Below are 19,045 nucleotides of genomic sequence, written 5' to 3' on the forward strand. Positions count from 1 at the left end.
CCTCTACTGAGCAAAATTTGTGGGATATTCTTTTTCTTCTTCATGGGTATTTGCTGTCTCCTTTTCCATCTGTTTTATTCTTACCATTTCCGGGATTTGTTTCTAGGCTTTCTGTTCTGCGTCTGGGTCTGTACCACACCGATTGGGTTGCAGTAGACTTATAATTTGTTTCAATGTCTGAAAGGGCAAATGCACCCTCCTTTTTTCTTTTTGTTCCCAAGGTGGTGGGTATTATAGCTGTTTTTTGGCTATTTTTTCCTCCAGGTGAACTTAGAATTTTGCCCTTAAGTCTTAGAAACGTCCGGTTAGAATGACATTAAACCTACACATTAATTTGGGCAGAGCCGTCGCATTCTCAGTGTTTGGTGAGGGGTAACTGAATTGGTCATTGCTCCTAACTTGAGCTAGAGGCCAACTTCCCAACACACATCCCAAATATGGGTTGCTCTAGGGCTTTTGGGCTGTAACGATGGTGTGCTCCTTTCTCTGGCATTTAAAGTAGAGGGGATCCTGGAGTGACCTTCTAGAGAAGCGGCCAGGCCAGGACTCGCGGCCATCCGAATGACGGCCAGTAGTGCGGGTCCGAGGCAGCCAGATCAGGCGCTGCCTGAGCCCTGGGGCCTGCGAGAGGCCGTGGTCACCGGAAGGGGCTGGCTGAGCACTGCGTGCGCGGGACCTCTGCGCCCTGGGAGCAGGTAGGGCCAGCCCGAGGGACTGTGGCCCGGGCCCCGACGGGCGCTGGGCTCAGGGGCAGAAGGATCCCCCTCTCCTCCGGACTCCAACGGCCCGGTCCTTCCAGGACCCCAGACCCGAAGCCTACAGTCCCTCGGGGCTGCGCCTTGGAGGCTGGGGTCCCTGGGGGGGGCGCCGTTTGGGGACGCTGAGGGAGGTGGGGCGCAGGACTCTAGGGGTCTGATGGGAGGTCCGAGGGGTCAGGGTCAGGCTCAGGCTCAAAGTGGGGTCAGCCCAGAGTCTGGAGGCTGGGCGTGGATCTCTGGGGGACCTGGCTTCCTGTCCGGGGGAATCTGAGGTCCGTGAGTTTCGGGGCGAGTTCTGTTCGCGTCCCGAGTCCCGGGGTCAGGGTTCCGGCAGGCTCTGGGGTTTGGGGTCCCGAGCTCCTCCTGCGCGCCCCTCCCCCACGGCACCGTCGACCCCACCGCCCCGCCCAGAGAGAGGACCGCTCGAGACCCCGCCCCTGACCCCGCCCCCGGGCCCCGCCCCTCCGCTCGTCCATTCAGATGTGGGTCAGGGGTGAGCGGGCGGCCCTGACGTCACAAGCTTCCAAGATGGCGCCGGGCGGGCGACTGTGAGCAGCGCTCGGGCGCGCTGGGCGGGGAGCCGGGCCGGCGGCGGGCGGACGGGGCGGACGCGGGGCGCGGGCGGCGCTGAGGACGACGGGCTGCGGGCAGGGCCGGCCGCCGGCGGGCGGAGTGCCGCCGCCGACGCACACGAGGTGAGGGGCGCGGGCTGCGGGGCGCGCCCTCGGGGAGAGGGGCGTGGGTGAGCGCGCGCGGGCGGCAGGGCTGCGCGTGGAGGGCGCGCGTCCGCCGGGCTGGAGTCGCACGCGGGACCCCGGCGGGTCCCCGCCCGGCTTTGTGGCCCGGTGCCCCGCGGGCGCGGGCGGGGGAGCCCCGGGTACAAAGCCCCCCGGCCTCGGCCGGCCCGGGCGCGGGTCTGCGGGTTCGGCGGGCGAGCGGCGCCTGCTCTTTGTGCTTTTTCATTAGAGATCTAATCCGAACAGCGTCGGGCGAGCTGCGCTGCCTGACAGGCGGGCGGGCGCCCATTATGCAAACGGCTTGCGCCCGTGGCCGCCCCTCGCCGGGGGATTTGGCGATTTCCAGACTGCGGCCCTGCACCGCCTGCGGCCCCCTTGTCCCCTTCTCGCAGGGTCGGGCCTGCATGGGCCGCTCCCAAGAGGGCCAGGCCCTGCGGCTGGTGGGCTCACTTCCCTGCCCCCAGATCTCCTGTAGGCAGCCACTTGGCAGGAAGAGAGATGGGCTTGGGGGAGGGGGTCGGTTGGCAGGGGGAAGGGGCTGTAGGGCCCCAGACTGTCACTTTCTGTTTATCTTCCAAGATGGTTCATATTCACACAGGACAGGCTGGGGGGATGCCTCTCCCCGGAGAAGAGCGACTTATGGAGGGAAGGGGACGAGGCCAGATAATGCTCTGAGTGACCCCACCCAGAGCAGCATGGGGAAGGGAGCTCGGTACTGACCCGGCTGGCCTGGAACGTTTTGAAGTTATTTATCCGTGTCTTTTCCTATCTCCCCCACCCTCACTCAGTGTCTTTTCTAGTGGTAGTTGCCAAGCACATCTGGAAAGCTAGGTTCCCTGCCCACCCCTCTCAGCAGAAGGGGTGTAACCCTGGGAGGCCACCCCTCTGACATATGTGGGGGGAGGGGCAGAGCCCTTGCCCATAGGAATCTTGTGGGGTGGATTGTTGACTGATCCGGGGGTTGCTGTGCCTCTTGGGCTGGGGGAGGGGGAGAGCTGGCAGGTAGTGGAAGGGCCTCAGAGCTTCTAAGCTGAACTTGGCGCTGTTCTCCAGGGACCCTGGATGGAGAGATGTCTATGGACATAGCCTTTATTGCTTCCTGGCTCCTGGCTTCGCTTCTTGCCCTCCAATCCCATCTGCCAGGGTCTGAACTCCCAGGCCTTTCAGCAGACATTTTCAGGAGCCAGGCCATGTGGCCATTCTGTAGCTCTGGCTCAAGGAGAGAGAGCGTGTAAGCGTGGTGAGCAGTGTTGGTGGAGTGGTCTGAAAAAAAAAAAAAGCAGATGGGCTGGCCTCGGGCTGGCCCCAAGAGACAAAGCTGTGTGGTGAGATTGCTGGTTTAGTGGGCTCTTAGCACCGAGTGGGGGGGGGGTGGGAGGAGGCTGATACTGGGGGCTGAACTTAGTCCCTGGCCCAGGGGTTGTTCCAAGAAGTAGGCCCCCCTGCCTTCAAATGAACCTTTAGGTCCTGTGCGATTAAGCTTATTGTGAAACTCTCTAGGTCCCTTGGAAGGCTGGGAGGGGGCTTCCCACCTGCCTGCCTGCCTTGGGGGCCAAAGCCCTGAGGTTGATCTGCTTTTCGTTGGCCCCTGGCTTTCTGCTGGCAGGTTTCAGGGTGTTGCAGGGTGCCTGTTGATGGGGCTCTATGGCTGGCTGACTTGAGTGCTGGTGTACGCCCAGAATTTCTCCCTGCAGTGTTTTCCTGCCAGCTGTTGGGACTTGTAGATTACTCACTCAGCTTTTACAAGCAATTCCTGAAAAGAAAAATCCCCCTCTGGTTGCTGGCACTGCACAGAGGAGAGGAAGCAACAGCCCGAGGGAGCCAGGCCTCTAATTAAAGCAACCCTGAGATGATTGCTGCAATTGCTGGAAGGAGGATCGGAGGCCTCGCAGGTGGGGCAGGAGCCCTGCGTCCTGTCCTGCTGAGCAGGGACCTGCTCTGGGGACAGGTCAGTGTGATCCCGTCCTTGCTCCCTGCTCCTGGCCAGCATCCCAGCCTTCTCCGTGAGCTGCGGTCCTGGATTAATCCTCACGTAGTGTTTTCTTTCCATAGATCAGATTTCTCATTTTGTTAATAAGCACGGCCTCCCAGCTACTTGAAGTCAGCTGTTGTGGCCTGGGAGCAACAGGGTTTTGCATTATTGAGCTGACAGGCCTGCTGCCTTCCTGGAGTCCTTATTGTCTGCCAGGGTCAGAGCCAAGGTGGGGGTGGGCTGGTGGGGACTAGTGCCAGTGTGTGTGACACTGGTGCCTTTTAATCAGCAGCTAGCCCTGGAGAAGGGCTGGCCGGGCAGTTCTGGAGAGTTCTGCAGAGGAGTGAGGAAGGAATAAAGTTCAGTTTACCCAGGGGACCTGTGGCTCTGCCCTTTTGCTTGGCCTCTTGGCCTGGAGCAGTCAGCCCCACCCCACTCCTAGTCTTGCCCACTGGAGCTGAGAGCCACTGTCCCAGATCTGATGGCCTGGGGGGGGAGGGGGTAGGGGCTCCTCTTCCTCCTGGGCAGGTCCTGCTGGCTTTCACCATCAAGGAGATAACACATCAGGTTCTTTTCCCTCTGGCTCCTTGGAAGCCCTGGCCCTGCCACTCACTCTCATGTGATCTCAGTGACTGTCGGTGCCTTAGTGCCTCCATTTCTCAGATGGGAGCAGAACTGAGGTTTATATCCACATATCGCTGCCCTGCAGAGCTCAGTCTGGGGAAGACAGACACGCAAATGATTGTGAGATGGCATGATAAGGGCTGGCACGGGGACAAGGGCAGCACAGAGGGCATGGTGGTGGCAAGGGATACATTGGTGTTACATACCATGGGTGGGGTAACACTGGATTCCAGTTGTGGAGGTGAGGGGCTTCAGCCAGGGAGTGACTGGATTTCATTCTAGAAAGTCAGTAGCTGTGGGAGGGTGGCCAGGGAGATAGTCGGGAGCACGATGCCGAGCCTGTGCCTGCGAGGCTGAGCGTTACCAGAAGCTGGCCCAGGGGCTCCTCTATCAGCTGTTCAACGAATGTTCCTGAGCACAAGCTCGGTGCCAGGCCCCCGTGGGTGGACTGGAACATGCCAGTGTCTGCCCTCGCGTACTTGCTGACAGAGGTTTGCCTCCTTTTGGCGGCCTCGGTTGAGCACACTAGATGTCCTTGGACTGGGACCGGGAGGTGAAGTAACTTGCTGGGGTCGACAGTAAGAATCTGGCCAGGCATGAGTGCGGTGGACACCAGAGTCCATGAGGGCGCCTAGTGCGGGGACTGGAGAGGTTTGCAATCCCACAGGGTGGGAACAGCCCCCCGCCCATACACACACACAGAGCTCCTGGCTCCAGGTGAGGGGCTTCCAAACAAGCCTGTCCAGTTTGGCTCTGCCTGGCACTGCAGGGGTTTGCTTCCTGCTTGGATGGGCCTTACCCTAAGGGTTAGAGACCTGGGTTGGGGGAGGAGGGCCCCCAAGGAGGGGCTGGCCTGGGACTGCAGCTTGCCTTGAGCCCAGTTTTAGGCAGGAGTGGCAAAGCCAGAAAAGCAGGTGGGGGTTGTGCATGAGCCCAGGAACTTTATAAGGAAGGGGATGCCGCAGTCCAGGGAGTGGGCCAGGACAGGCCTGCCATTGCTGAGAGAGGCCCTGGGAAGGGAGTCTGGACTGAGTTGGAAGTGTAACCCCAAGAAACTGCCTGGGATCCTGTGCTTGTGAGGTTGGGGAGGTCTGCTGGGCTGGAGGGAGCTCCTCCTTGGGACTGTCCAATTTTCGTGTTTTTCATACCAAGACTGGTACTGGTCGCTGGGGCAGGGGTGTGTGGCCTTGGGGTTAGAACAGGGCAAGGTGGAGTCCTGTCCTGATGGGGGAGCCTCAGTCAGCTGCTTCGAGGCCAGGGGGTCTGGCTGCTTTTAGTGAGGGATGCAGCGCATAGTAGGTTCTTGTTTTCTGCTTGTGAGTGATTCACTTCCCAGAGTCACATGGTTGGGGAGAGTGGGGGAGGTCAAGGCAGATGGCCCTATCTGTCCAGCCCACAGGAACTGCAGGGGGGCTGGGGGAAGGCAGGGGTCGGGTTTGGCCAGGGAGTGCTTCTGGAGGGTTCGGCCTGCATTGGAGATGGAAAGTCTGCTGTGCAGACTTGTCCCAGCAGTTCTAGACATTGCTGCTGCCTCAGGCTTCCTTCCTACTTCTGCTGAGTAGGTGGGTTCTCCCTGGCAAGTTGGGGAGAGGCTTCTCCAGTGCCTGGAGGATAGCACCTTCCCATGGTGGAGGTGGGCCACCCTGGCGTGAACCCGACTACCACCACCCTTTGTCCTGTGACCACCCTGCGGTGAGCCTGACCCTCCCCTCATGACCACCCTGGGGTGAACCCCGACCACTACTATCCCCCCTTCTCATCTGCTTGTTGAGGTCCTTGAGGGAGAGGAGCATGTGCTTTGCTGTCCCCTCACCCATGCTCTTGTTGAGTTTGCTCAATGAACCGGAAGGGAGAGAAGGCTAGGGGCTCAGTGGCCTGTTCCTGTGTGGACACAGTGGGGCTTTTCCGGGAGATGGCCCAGGCCACCCATGGCCCAGTGTGGGCTGTTCCTGTGTCGCTGGCCAGTGCCCCAGCTCTCAGCTTGGGCTGCACATTGGGATCTCCTGGGAGCCGGTCAGGCTGAGGCCCAGGTGGAGTCTCTGGAGCCAGGCCCATGCATTCGCATTTCCTGCAGCTCTTGAAGCGATTCCAGTGTGCAGCCCAGTTTGAGAACTGCTGTTCTAGTAGGTGTTGATAAACCTCTGTCTATAGTAGAATAAAGCAGGTGGTGCTGCTGCCTAGGTCAGCACCGGTATCCCCGGTGATGAGGGGCTGCTATACCTGGTTGGTGGCTTGCTCTGAGCCAGGACAGTCCGCAGTCAGCCAGTGTGTGCATTCAGACAAGCTGGCCACCGGGGTTTTAGATCAGCTTCAGGCACAGGGACTCCCCTTTTCCATGGGTGGCAATAGGAGGGACCTAGGCCAGCAGGCACTAAGGGGCTGCTCCTAGGGAGCCTCCCAGCACTCTCCACCCACCATGCTCAGTCCTGTGGCCCTGTGTCCTGGCATGGGCCCTTGGCTGCATTCCTGAGCCGTGGTTTGTGTTTGGGCTTCTTGTGGCTTCCTGACAAGACTGCTGTGGCCACAGCTTAGGGGTGATTGGGCAGCTAGGGGCTTCTGGGACCCATGCCCCTTCTGTTCCTCTTTGACTTCAAGGACCCTTGGAGAGAGGAGGAAAAGGCCGACTTCCTGGGATTTGCTCTCTGGGCATGGACAAGGGGCAGGGGAGGAGGGGAGGGGACCCTCAAGGCAGGGCTTCCAGTATGATCTGGCCTGGCTCTGCCACCTTCCTGGGACGGAACAACTGCAGTCCAGTTCATGCCCACAGGCAGACAGGACACAAGACAGCCCCTGCCTCCTCAGGGGCAGCTTCCTGCGGAGGCAGCTGGCAAGCTGCGAACGTGGGGTGGTATGGTCCTCATTTAATGTCCTGGCAAGGAGGTGTTACAGTTGAGAGGAGAGCAGGTTGGGACGCAGGGAGGTGGAGCCCAGAGTGACCTGGCAGGTGGGTCAAAGAGGAAGGTGGGGGTGGCCTCCTTGGCCTGCCTGTGTACAGCAGGGGTCCCATCTGGGGGGTAAGTGGTCTTGGGGTGGGTTTCTGCGTCCACTTTTTCACCATGGTCCCTCTGTCCCTGTAGACTTCACCCTTCCCTTTCTTAGAGGTGCCGATGGCTTCTAAAGGAACTTTAACGTTCCAGAAGGAACCCAGCCCTCCTCCCCACCTTGGTCTTCTCTCTGTGTGGGCCGGCAGCGTGGGGGGCTCAGCCACTGCCTGTGATCCTGGTAAGGAATAGAGGCTGTAGAACTCCTCCCAGCTGCAGAGCCTCCTGAGGCCCTTGGGCTGGCGCCAGCAGGTGCTTCCCTCTGCTGCCACGCAGCTCCAGCTCCGGGAGGAGCGGGTGGGCCGAGCAGTAGTGTGAGCCATGGCTGGTCCTGCAGCAGGGAACGTGCGCCCGGGGCAGCCCTGGTGCAGACCAGGAGAAGAGTTTCCAAAGTCCCACATTCCATGCGTGTGCTGACGCTGATAAGGGCGGCAGGGCTGGCTGGGCTGCTTTGGGCAGGAGGGGACTTTGACTTCACGCCCCCAGCAGCAGTGCTTACCTCCTGCTTCCTGATAGCACCCCTCCCCCACCGCTCCCACTGACCACTCTGCCCTGGGGCTGTGCAGGGCTGGGTCACCTCCCAAGTTGGTGTTGCTCCCTCAAACCAGTGGTGGCTTTGTGAGTCAGCAGGCCCCTGATTCATGGCGACCGGTCCTGCACCATCCCCACCATCCGTTGCGGGTTGGACCATTGAGGCCCATAGAGCTTTCGTTGGCAGATTTGCAGAAGTAGATTGCCAGGTCTTTCTTCCTAGCCTGTTTTAGTCGGGAAGTTCCACTGAAACCTGTTCAGCAACAAGCCTCCACTGACAGATGGGGGTGGTTCTGCATGAGGTGTACTGGCCAGGACTGGAATCTGGGTCTCTGGCACGAAGGCGAGATAATTCCACCACAAAACCACCACTACCCCCAGCAAGCCTTGTCTGAGCTGGGAGCTGAGCTGGTGGTTTTTTTTTTTTTTTCACGGAGCATCACTTTTATTCGGAGAAACAGCTGATGTAATGTGGTTATTCAGACGGCCTTTTCTTCAAAAGGAAATCCTGGTGGCATAGTGGTCAAGTGCTACGGCTGCTAACCAAAGGGTCAGCAGTTCGAATCTGCCAGGTGCTCCTCTATGGGACAGTTCTACTCTGTCTTATAGGGTCGCTATGAGTCGGAATCGACTCGACGGCACTGGGTTTGGTTTTTTTTTGTTTGTTTTCTTGAAAATCAAGTGAGCCTACCAGTTTAAGGGAAACAGTTGAGGATATTTGTTGCCCATGATAAATTTGAGCTTCCAAGTGAGAATTTGAATTTTGAAAATCTAGCATCCCTCATCAGGAGCTTGGCAGTTTCCCAACACTTTAATCAGACTTCTCTGATAAGATCTGTTGTGATGTTAACACGTGATTTTTTAAAACACAGTATGGTGAAACACGACAACATTTGAAAGATCTGATTAACTCAGTGAACCAATATTTCCCAAACGATCGCAACACCATGCCTGGGTCCGAGTGCCAGGTAGACCAATAGACTTAGTATGGCTGAACAGGAAAATATCACTAATAGGATTCAGATTCTACATTGCAACTTACTACACAGAAACTACCATTTGTCCAGCTTTGGCGTAGTATCAGTGAAGAATAGCAACAGTTATCTGAAAAGGTTATTAAAATATTTTTCTCTCCGCATGGGGCCGGGTCTCTCCAGACTCCAAGCACAGCTACATGCGCGGGCAGAAGCAGAGACGAGATCCCAGTTCCTCTGTGAAGCCAGACTTGAGGGAAGTCTGCAAAAATCTAAAATAGTGCCACTCATTATTTTTTTTCTTTTGGAATTGTTTTTTTTCTTAAAAACAGTATTTATGTTAACACGAAATGGGTTATTATTGATATTTGAAACGATTTAAATATTTAAAAATATCAGTTATTGTAGTACAGTAAACGTAATAGTAATGTAATGCATAGTATCATCTAGTACGGTAGTATCTAAACCATATAAACAAAACCTCTTTGAGTCCTTATTTTTTTTGTGGTAAAAATATACTTAAAAAAAATTTGCCAATTCAACAATTTTTGCATGTATAATTCCATGACATTCTTCATGTTGTACAACTGTTATCGTGATTCTTTTTTGAATTATTCTACTGCCACTAACGGAAACTCAGTGTCCCTAACCAATAAGCCCTCTCTCTCGCCTCTTGCCCACCCCTGGTCACCACAAATAAGTTTTAGTCTCTATACAATAGCGTGTTTCATGTAAGTGGGGTCATACAGCATTTGTACTTTAGTATCTGAGTTATGTCACTCAGCATGTTTTCAAGGTTCAGCCATGTTGTGGCACGCATCGGAACATTTCTCTTTATGGCCGAATAGTATTCCCTTGTATGTGTGTATTATGTTTTGTTTATCCACTCATCTTTTAATGGACACTTGGGTTGTTTCCACCTTTTGGCTATTGTGAAAAGTGCTGCAGCGAACACTGGGTGTACAGGTTTCTGTTGGTGTGCCTGCTTTCACTTCTTTTGGGCATATACCCAGGAGTGGAATTGCTAGGAATTTTTTTTTTTTTTTATGGTAGTACAGTTTCCTGGAAACCCTGGTGACATAGTGGTTAAGAGCTAAGGCTGCTAACCAAAAAAGGTTGGCAGTTTGAGTCTACTGGCCAGCTCCTTGGAAACTCTATGGGGCAGTTCTACTGTGTCCCATAGGGTTGCTATGAGTTGGAATCGACTTGACGGCAGTGGTTGGTTGGTTATGTTTCTTACTCATTTTTAAGAATGTCAATAGCAGGCCTTTGGGGCAGCTGACAAACAGGGCTGGGACCATGGGCGCCGGGCAGTTCTTCCCCCTTCATCCCCTGTTTATCATTTCCCTTCCTCCCTGTGGCACCTTATCTTTTTCAGTGTATGATTTCACCCTATCTCTTCTCTGCATTTGTTCTTTCTGGCTGTCATTTGCTCACCTGACAAACATTTACTGAGTGCCTTCTGCGTGCCCAGTGCGTGCTGGCTGGATGGGAGGAGGGTCCCTAACCTTGGGAGCCTAGGCAGTGGAGGTGGGTGGGCCGAGGCAGTTAGACTAGGGCTACAGTGTGTTGAGTGGAGGGGGAGAGGTGGGGGGGGAGGGTGCTCCCAGCCTCGGCATGGGGTGTGGCTGTGTGAAAGGGGCGGTGGCAGCCAGGTGGGCTGGGGCCCCTCTGGGAAGTGCTTTGCCTGCCCAGCTCAGGGGTGGACTTTATCCCAGGCATTGGGAGACCATTGAAAGCTTTTCAGTAGGGGAACGATTTGATGAGACCTGTGTTTGAGAAAGATAACTCACGGTGATCGGACTCTGAATCAGAGGGGCAGGGACCAGGCAAGGGCCTGGAGGGACTGGAGGGGTATGTGTTCTAGACATTGGTGTTTTCGCTTGGAGTAGCTTTAACTCTGCCCTCTCCCCACAGCCCTTGGGAGGGTTCCTAGGGCTCCCCTGTCAGCACCCTGGGATGGGCCCACCCACTTGCCTGTGCAGAGGCTTGGGTTGTATTAGCATAGTAATGTTTCTGGTGATCTCCTGTGGGACTGAACCCTCCAGAGTCTTGTTTGAGCGCTGTTGTGTTTGTGTGGTCTCTGCACTGGTCCTCGTGGATCAGGTGACATTTCATGTGTGGAAGGGAGAGGCTCAGAAGGCTGCGCTCAGCTGTAGCCTCTTGGCCCTGCTTGCTTCGGGCAGGTGTCTGAGCCTGCCCTGTCGTTGGGGGCTTTCCTAGTGGACGAGGGTATTTACAAAGACAGTAAAATCAGAGTGTAACTCACGTGTATGCACACGTGTGCATGAACACATTTCAGACACCCTAGTTCCCTTTCCACCTCTGAACCCCAACCTGTGCGCCTCCCTCCAGAAGTCCCCACATGTGACCGATCATTAAGCGGCGTGTGGCCTGCTCGAAGTTTGGCTATGGTGTGCTCTGGGGGTCACTGGGCTGTTGGTCATGTGTGTCCTTGACACTTGGGGTTTTCCGAGGTCCCACTGCTCCACAAATTACCTCTTCTGGTGGCGAACAGCTAGGTTGTTTCCAGGTGTTTTGCTTTTAGTAGCTAGTTCTCGACTCTGAGCTGTACTTCTCCAGGCAGAGAAGTGCCTGTTTGTTTTGTTTTCTGTCTCTGAACCCAGTCCCAGCATGTCCCACAACCATTCTGCCCGCTGGGCCCCGCGAGTCAAACTCTGTGAGTGTGTGTTCTGAGTCTGTGGATTCCCCAGGCCTCCTCCCCTTCTGTCTTTGTTAGACCCTCTCCTAGTCCCTGTTGGGCAGGTGAAGCCTCCCTCTCCATAGAGCGTCCCCTGAAGGCCCAGGGGCTGCATCTGTCATGGGAGTTAATTGGCAGAGTCGTAGCAAACCCAAACCTGTTGTCGTCATGTCCATTCTGACTCGTGGTGACCCCATGTGTTACAGAGTAGAACTGCTGCATAGGGTTTTCTTGACTGTTTTTACACAAGCAGGTTGCCAGGCTTTTCTTCCACAGCACCACTGGGTAGGTTCGAGTGGCCAACCTTTAGTAACCAAAAACCAAAACCAAACTTGTTGCCATCGAGTTGATTCCAACTCGTAGTGACCCTTTAAGTTAGTAGTCAAGCACAAACCATTTGTGGCACCCAGGGACCTTGGCAGAGAGCCATAGCTCTTAGTATTTTTCAGAGGAATTTCCTTATTTTATCCTTAAAAATGGCTTTGAAAAACTCCTGGATGCCCAAAGTGTCCTTCCCGGATTTTTCTCCCATTTGGATTAAAGCAACCTGATCTTGATCACCCTTTGGCTGTTTGTTTGAGGCAGAGGGGCAGTTGATGAGCCTGTCATCACCACACAGCTTGCTTTGATGCAAATTCCTGAGGTCCTTGCCTGTTTTCTTCTCAGCTTCCTCCCTTTGATAGGAAGACACCTTGGCCTGCCCAGGCCCTGCTGGGAATTCTTTGGTGGTCTGTTTACATCTCGCCTACGCTCTGCCCTGGGTTTGCCTTTCAGGATTTTGAGAACCTCTTCTTCTTTTCCGCCCAGGGGCACCTCGGAAGAAAGGCCTGGGAATCTACTTCCCAAAAACCAGCCATTGGAAAACCATGGAGTACAGTTCTACTTTGACACACATGGGGTCGCCATGGGTTGGAGTTGACTCAGCGGCAACTGGTTGTTTTGTCGTTTCTTCTTTTGAAACTCAAGAGCTAGGCGTTAGCCATTAGGGCAAGTAAAAAAAAAATCTGGTTGGTTTTTATCTTTAGCAGACACCAATCTGTCCCTAATAAGAGAATTTTCCCGGTGTCCCTAGGTTTCCGGGGAGTTTCTGGCTGGTGCCTGGTGTGTGTGAGTACTTCTTCTCAAACTGGGCAGTCTGCACTGGGTGTCACCCCTTCCGCACCTGTCCTGTCCACCTGCCAGTTCTCACATTGTGATGATTAAATGTTATTTGGGGGCTCCTGAGCAGTTCCTGCTTAGACCAGGTCTGCTTGCTAATTAGAACTTAGTTGGATCTCCTTCCTTCCTGACGGTCTCTGCATTGTACTGAGATGCAGTCATAAACAAGGTGCCCTGAATGCTTCACAGGTAAACACACTGTGGAACGAGCATGCAGAGCAAGAACACAGCTGCCCCCAGTGGCCCAGGGTAAGCCCCTCACTACTGGCATTGTGGATCAGTGCTGCCTGCACCGGAACTTGTAGAAATGGAATCATACTGAAGAGCCTTGTTTCTTTCCAAAGTGGCATTTAGGACATTCACCGTGTTGTGTAGTCACCACCACTTTCTAGTTCCAGAATGTTTTCCAAAACCCTGTACCCGTCAAGCGCCCCATCTCCTCACTACCCGTAGTCCTGGGAGGCATTCTTTTAGTCTGTGTTTGGTGAATTAAAACCCCATTACAGTCTGGCACACTGTTTGTTTTGAGTTTTTCTAATTCCCCTTTAGCGTTCCATCTAGTCCTGTCTCAGCCAGGTGGGCCATGTCATGTCATGGGACAGGGCAGTGATCCCGGAATGCCAGCTTGCCTCAAAGCTTCCACCAGCCCATGGCAAAAATGTTGCTGAAGGGTTGTCATCGACCCTTTTTTGGGAAGGACCCTTCTACATTGAGAGGCGGTTCTTCCTGTTCTTTGGTTGTTGAAATGTTTTCTTTTATGAAGTAACGATAATAGGAGATGATTGTTCTAAATCTTTTTTCAAGTCTCTACTTGGAGTAAGGAGTCCCTGGGTGGCACAAACAGTTAAACACTCAGCTACTAACTGGAAGGTTGGCGGTTCGAATCTACCCAGAGCCACCTCAGAAGAAAAAGTCCTGGAAATCTACTTCCAGAAGATCACAGCCATTGAAAACCCTATGGAGCAGAGCTCTACTCTGACTCACACAAGGTTGCCATGAATCAGAATTGACTTGATGACATCTGGTTACTTGGCATAAGAAACTGTTAGTAACTATGTTGATGTTGATGTAGGCGCATGTAGCTATAAATTCCTCTCTGAGCACTGCTTCCGCTGCATTCCGTAAGCTTTGGTGTGTTGTACTTTCATTTTCATTTGACTCGAGTATTTTCTGCCTCTTCTGATTTCTTCCTTGACCACTTGGTTGTTTAATAGTGTGTTATTTCATTTTCCACATATTTATGTATTTTCCACTTTCCTTTCGGTTATTAATTTCAAACTTGATTGTCTGGAGAAGATAACTTTGTGTGATTTCAGTATTTCTAAATTTATCGAGACTTTATGACCTAACATGGTCTATTCTGGAAAATGATCCATGTGCACTGGGGAAGAATGTATATTGTACTCTTGTTGGGTGGAGTGTTCTGTATGTGTCCGTTAGGTCTAGTTAGTTTATACAGGCAGTTATGAACATCCAACTTAGGACAACTCAACAACTCATACTTAAGAACGGACTGCCATGAAGCCTGTTATATTAAAAATTTTGAGTTAAATACAATGGTTCATAAAATGAATACAGGCAGTGCTTCGTAACACTCATGAAAACGTTGCACGGTTTGGAAGTGTTTAATATGCATAGAAAGGTAAAAGATATACTGTATACTAAGACAAATATTTGACTGATGGCAGATAAGACTGCACACGCCTGTTCCGACTTACCTACAAACCTGACTTAAAGGCAGACTTAGGAGTGGATCTTGTTCATAACTCAGGCATTGCCCACAGCGTTCACTCAGATCTTCTATTTCACTCTGAATTTTCTTTCTAGGTGTTGGGTCCATTATCGAAAGTGGTGTACTGAAGGCTCCAGCTATTGTAGAGCTGTCTATTTCTTTTAATTCAGTCAGTATTTGCTTTCTATAATTTGGGGCTGTGACGTTCACCCAAATAAAACCCACAGCCATCGAGTTGAGTCCTACTCATAGTGACCCTGTAGGACAGAGTAGAACTGCCCCATAGAGTTCCCAAGGAGCGCCTAGCAGATTCAAACTACCGACCTTTTGATTAGCAGCCATAGCACTTAACCACTACACCACCACGGTTTCCGGCATATATAATTGTTACACCTTCTTGATGATTGACCCTTTTTCATCATTATATAATATCCTTCTTGATCTCTTATAACAGATTTTAACTTAAAGTCTATATTGTCTGATATTGAGATCACAATCCCAGCTCTCTTTTTAGTTACTATTTTCATGGAATATTTTTTTTCTATCCTTTCACTTCTAACCTATTTGTGTTCTTAGGCCTAAGGTACTGTCTTCTGTAGACAGCATATAGTTGGATCATGTTTTTTTTTTTTTAATCCATTCTGCCACTCTCTGCCTTTTGATTGAAGCGTTTAGTCTTTTAGTTCATTTACAATCACTGTATTTACTGATAAGGAAGGACTGACTTCTGCCATTTTATTTGGCTTTTGTGTGTCTTATACTTGTTCCATATTTCTTCTAATACTACCAACTTTTAGATTGGTTTTGAAATTGTGAAGTTGGGTCATCGCTGTCCTAGAGCTTTGAGCTGGACTGCTGCATCTCCATAGCTCAGCTCTGATGGGTGTCTGCCTTTAGGGCTCAGTTTTCTCATCTGAGGGGCGTCCCAGAGGGGGTCAGGACGGTCATAATGATCCCATCCAGCAGGGCAGCCAAGGGTTCCCCTACTGCCCTCTTACCTTGTGTGTTTGGCTCCCCTCGACCTGCCGTGCCCTCACTGTGTGTCCTCCCTCGTGGAGCTGTGTGCTCTCCTGAAGCCTACACTCTGCTTCCCATCACATTCCTTGCCTCGGACCCCTGCTTCTGCTGCCACTGCCTGCAGTCACCAAGGCTGTGCCCTGCTGTCTCAGGTTCCAGGTCAACCACTGGTGCCAGTCAGCTTCTGGACTTATTCCTGTGGGAAATGTGTCTTCCTCTTGGGAGCATTCTCCTCCCACCTGACACCCCCCCAATCCAGCAGTTACTGCTTGCAAAGCACGTTACTTTCGGGGCAGTACCAGTTGAAACCAGCTGCTGTGGGGTCAGCTCCGACTCATGGCAGCCTCATGTACAGAGTAGGACTGTGCTCTGTAGGATTTTCAGTGGCTGATTTTTCAGAAGTAGATCACCAGGCCTTTCTTCTGAGGTGCCTCTGGGTAGACCTGAATCTCCAACCTTTCAGTTAGCAGCAGAGTGCGTGAACTATTTGCGCTGCTCAGGGACTCCTTCAGGACGGTAGAAAGCTTACCACCTACCCCACTGCCGCTCAGATCTCAGCCTGCGTTGGAATCACCTGAGGTGAGATCGCGGGTTCTGCTTTTTAAGTCTGGAGTGGCGCCAAGTGCTGACATTGAGGCTGTGGGACCTGTTAGGGTGCAGCGTGCTGGGACCGCTCTGCCTTGTGACTTACTTCGCTCCTGGAACCCTGCTGGCTTTTTGTCTACTAGGGATGGTAGGATAAAGTCCCCGGGTGACACACATGGTTAAGTACTTAGCTGCTAACCATGACAGTTTGAACCCACCCAGAGGTGCTTAGGAAGACAGGCCTGGCGATCTGCTTCTGAAAGATCACAGCCCTGAAAACCCTGTGGAGCAGTTCTGCTCTGCATACAAGGGTCACTGTGAGTTAGGAATGGCAGATTTCTCCTGCCCTGCTGCCTTGTTGGCCGGTTCACCCTGCATGTCTGCCTGCCCACCTTCCCCGACTCTCCCTGCCTCATTTCTCTGCTCTCAGTGAGCCTTTTATCGACAGCTTATGCTCCTCTTGCGGGAGAGTATGACGGGGGAAAGAGTTTGGAGGTGAGCAGAGTTTTTAGCCTCATCATCATGATCAGAAGTGGTTAGCCCTCTTCCTTGAGCTGTCCTCACCTGCAGAACTCTCGGCCAGACTGTGCTAGGCCTTGGCCTTTCCAGGCCAGCGAGCCAGCTGCGGTTGCCTAGGCTTGTCCTGGCTACACACTGTGTTGGCACCAAAGCCAGAATGATGAGAGGGTTGTAGGCCCAGTGGGTGGAGCTGTAGGCCTTGGGTGTTCTGGGGAGGTCAGGCTTGGGAGCCAAGGGGCTATGGACACAGCCAAGTGTTCTAGACTTTTCCTCACTATGGCGCAGGTAGAAAAAACTGTCAGTGGTCTGTTGATAGGATTTACTGGGTCAAAGGAGCGGAGGGATCCCTGCTTAGTGTGCAGGGCCCACAGACGGGACTTTGAGTGGGAGGGTTGGCCACGGGCTGTTCCCTGTCAGACATGCTGCCATTGGGTCATCTGCCTGGAGGTGGAGTGCACGTGGGGCAGGTTGTAAGGAGTACTGAGCAGGACAGGCCTCCAGCAGGCGTGGGACCTCCAGCAGGTGTGGGGACCGCAGTGCAGGCTTGGTGAGGCTGGGCCTGGGGCGATGCTACCTCCATACTGTCTCAGAGTGACTCGGCAGGTGGCCCGTAGGGCTGACCAGGGCCCATGAACACTGAGTCTCTACCGCTCTGAATGGACCCCGAGTAGTTGTTTCGTAAAAGCTGCGTGGGCAGTGGGCTGGGCGCCTGGCATCCGTGGAGCCTGCTGCTTTCCAGGAGGACAGCTGGGAGGAAAGCCAGGAGCTGCTGGCCGGTGTCCAGGTCTGGGACTGGATTACATGGCTTGGCTTGCCCAGAGAGTGGATCCCCACCCACTGCCAGCCCATGCCTGGAGGGACAGGGCAGAGAGGTGACAGAGGGCACAGGGTGTTCCCTGACAGCAGCGGGCCAGTTTGGCCCCTAGAGCAGGCTGTGAAACACACTGCCCCGTGACTTTTAGCTGCCCGGGATAGAGGGGGGAGCCAGGCAGACTTAGATCCTCCATGTGCTCAGGAGAACTCAGCCTGGGGGGTTGTGGGTCAAGCCCCCACTGTGGACAAGCAGGCCAGGTTGCAGGTGTAGACTGTTGAGGTGCAGACAGAACCCCCACCCCCCACTGTGTACCACAGGTCCTGTGACCGTCCTTCACCAGAGTGGGGGCACAGGCGCTCAACCCCAGGGTGGGGAAAGTCCGGCTTCTCCATCTGCCACCTACTTCCTCCTGTGACCATAGGCAAGTTGCTTAACCCCCAAGAGCCTTAGTTTTCTCATCTGAAACTAGAGGTAATGATAACCTCTGTCTCGTGGGCCTGCTGGGAGGATCCAGTGAGACCAGATCGTGTCCACGGAGTCCCCTCCACAGCAGTAGCCTCACGCAGGGCTGGTATGACCGCACATAGCTGAGGTGTAGGGCATGATGTGGCCTTGGCAGAGAGTGAGGGGGAGACAGAGAGAGAGAGGGGCTTACTGCCCTGTTCTAGTGGGGACAGCTTTGTGGAGGAGCCCTTGTTTAAGCTAGGAAGGGGAGAGGGGAGGACTCTGATGGGTCCAGCGTGCTGGGCTTGTGGCTCCCTGAATCTTGGACTTTCCTCTGCCTAGATATCCCAGCTGCTTTGTACCTTCCAGGCCAGCTGGCTTCCGCCCTTGAGTCTCCTCCTGTGGCCCATCCACCTGTCTGTGGGACCTGGGTGGAGGCACTGCTTGTGCGTGACCACCACTGGCAGCCCCAGCCTTGTAATTCTACCTGTTGGGGCTGCACCTGGAGCAGCAGTGACCATCATGGTGGTCGGGCTGGGAACAGCAGCCCTCTTGGGCCCCAGTCAGATATACTTAGACCCCTGTGTGTGGAGCTGCCTGGTGCTGGCCCCCAGCCCCACACTGCTGCCCTGCCTGGCACGGCTGTCCCTCCCGCCTGGCTGTGGAGCTCCGCTCAGGCGGTACGGCCCCAGCTGGGGGCCCTGTTTCAGTCTGTAACTTGTAGCAGAAATTCCTTGGCCCAGAGATGGCCGAGGTGCTAGGAGTCATCTCCTGGGGCTGAGCAGGCAGCACCATCTACCCTGTGAAGCGAGAGATGGCCAGGGGCGGATAAGAAGGCCCTAGGAGGTACGTGCAGGAGGCATACCCCTCCCTGAACTCTGTCCTTCCCTTTAGGTCCCTCCGCCCAGCCGCATTGGAATGGGGAAAGCTATCTGCTCTGACGTCAAGTCAGGATTTCAGGTGGGTGCTGAGGTTGCCTCGAGGAGGGATTCATTCCTGCCCCACCCCTGAGGTCGGCCATTAAGTAGAAGGGGCAGCTCTCTTGGGGAGCACTGTTCCTGAGGGTCAGGACCACACCTGCTGGCTCCCGGGGGGGTCCCACTTGGGGGGCATGTTTTGAGTGCCCAGCCTCCTAAGGCCCAGGTTCTGGGCAGAAAAGTCCAGGCCAGGTTAGGGTACTGTGGTTAGAACCGGGGGGTTGGAATCAGTCTCTTCAGTGCCCTGTTTGCTGCGTAGGAAAGGGTCACTTCCACCTTAAAGCTTCACTCGAGGCCTCTGAGGGGTGCTGGGCCAGAGTGCTCTCCTGCCCTTTGTGAGGAGCTCAGAAGAGGGGCCTCGATTTGGCCCAGTTCCAGCCATGTTGTGGGTCCTTGAGGCCATCTGGGCTGTCCTGACGGCCTCCTGGCTTGTGCTTGTTTGGAAGACATGGGTCAGGGAC

At 54.1% G+C, this 19,045-nt stretch overlaps 1 protein-coding gene across 2 annotated transcripts in view; it reads left to right on the forward strand.

The window, feature by feature from the left end:
• The first annotated feature begins 1,390 nt into the window (after positions 1 to 1,390).
• Positions 1,391 to 19,045, forward strand: part of HIC2 (HIC ZBTB transcriptional repressor 2) — a 34,945-nt gene continuing 17,290 nt past the window's right edge. The window contains exons 1-2 of one of the 2 annotated variants that reach the window (XM_064272359.1): positions 1,408 to 1,453; positions 18,502 to 18,567. The gene's annotated coding sequence lies outside the window, so the exon portion shown is untranslated. Of the gene's footprint in view, positions 1,454 to 18,501; positions 18,568 to 19,045 lie in introns of both variants that reach the window. The other variant, XM_064272360.1, reaches the window with a different exon arrangement.

Source organism: Loxodonta africana, chromosome 19 (assembly GCF_030014295.1).
Source record: "Loxodonta africana isolate mLoxAfr1 chromosome 19, mLoxAfr1.hap2, whole genome shotgun sequence".
NCBI classification, from domain to species: domain Eukaryota; kingdom Metazoa; phylum Chordata; class Mammalia; order Proboscidea; family Elephantidae; genus Loxodonta; species Loxodonta africana.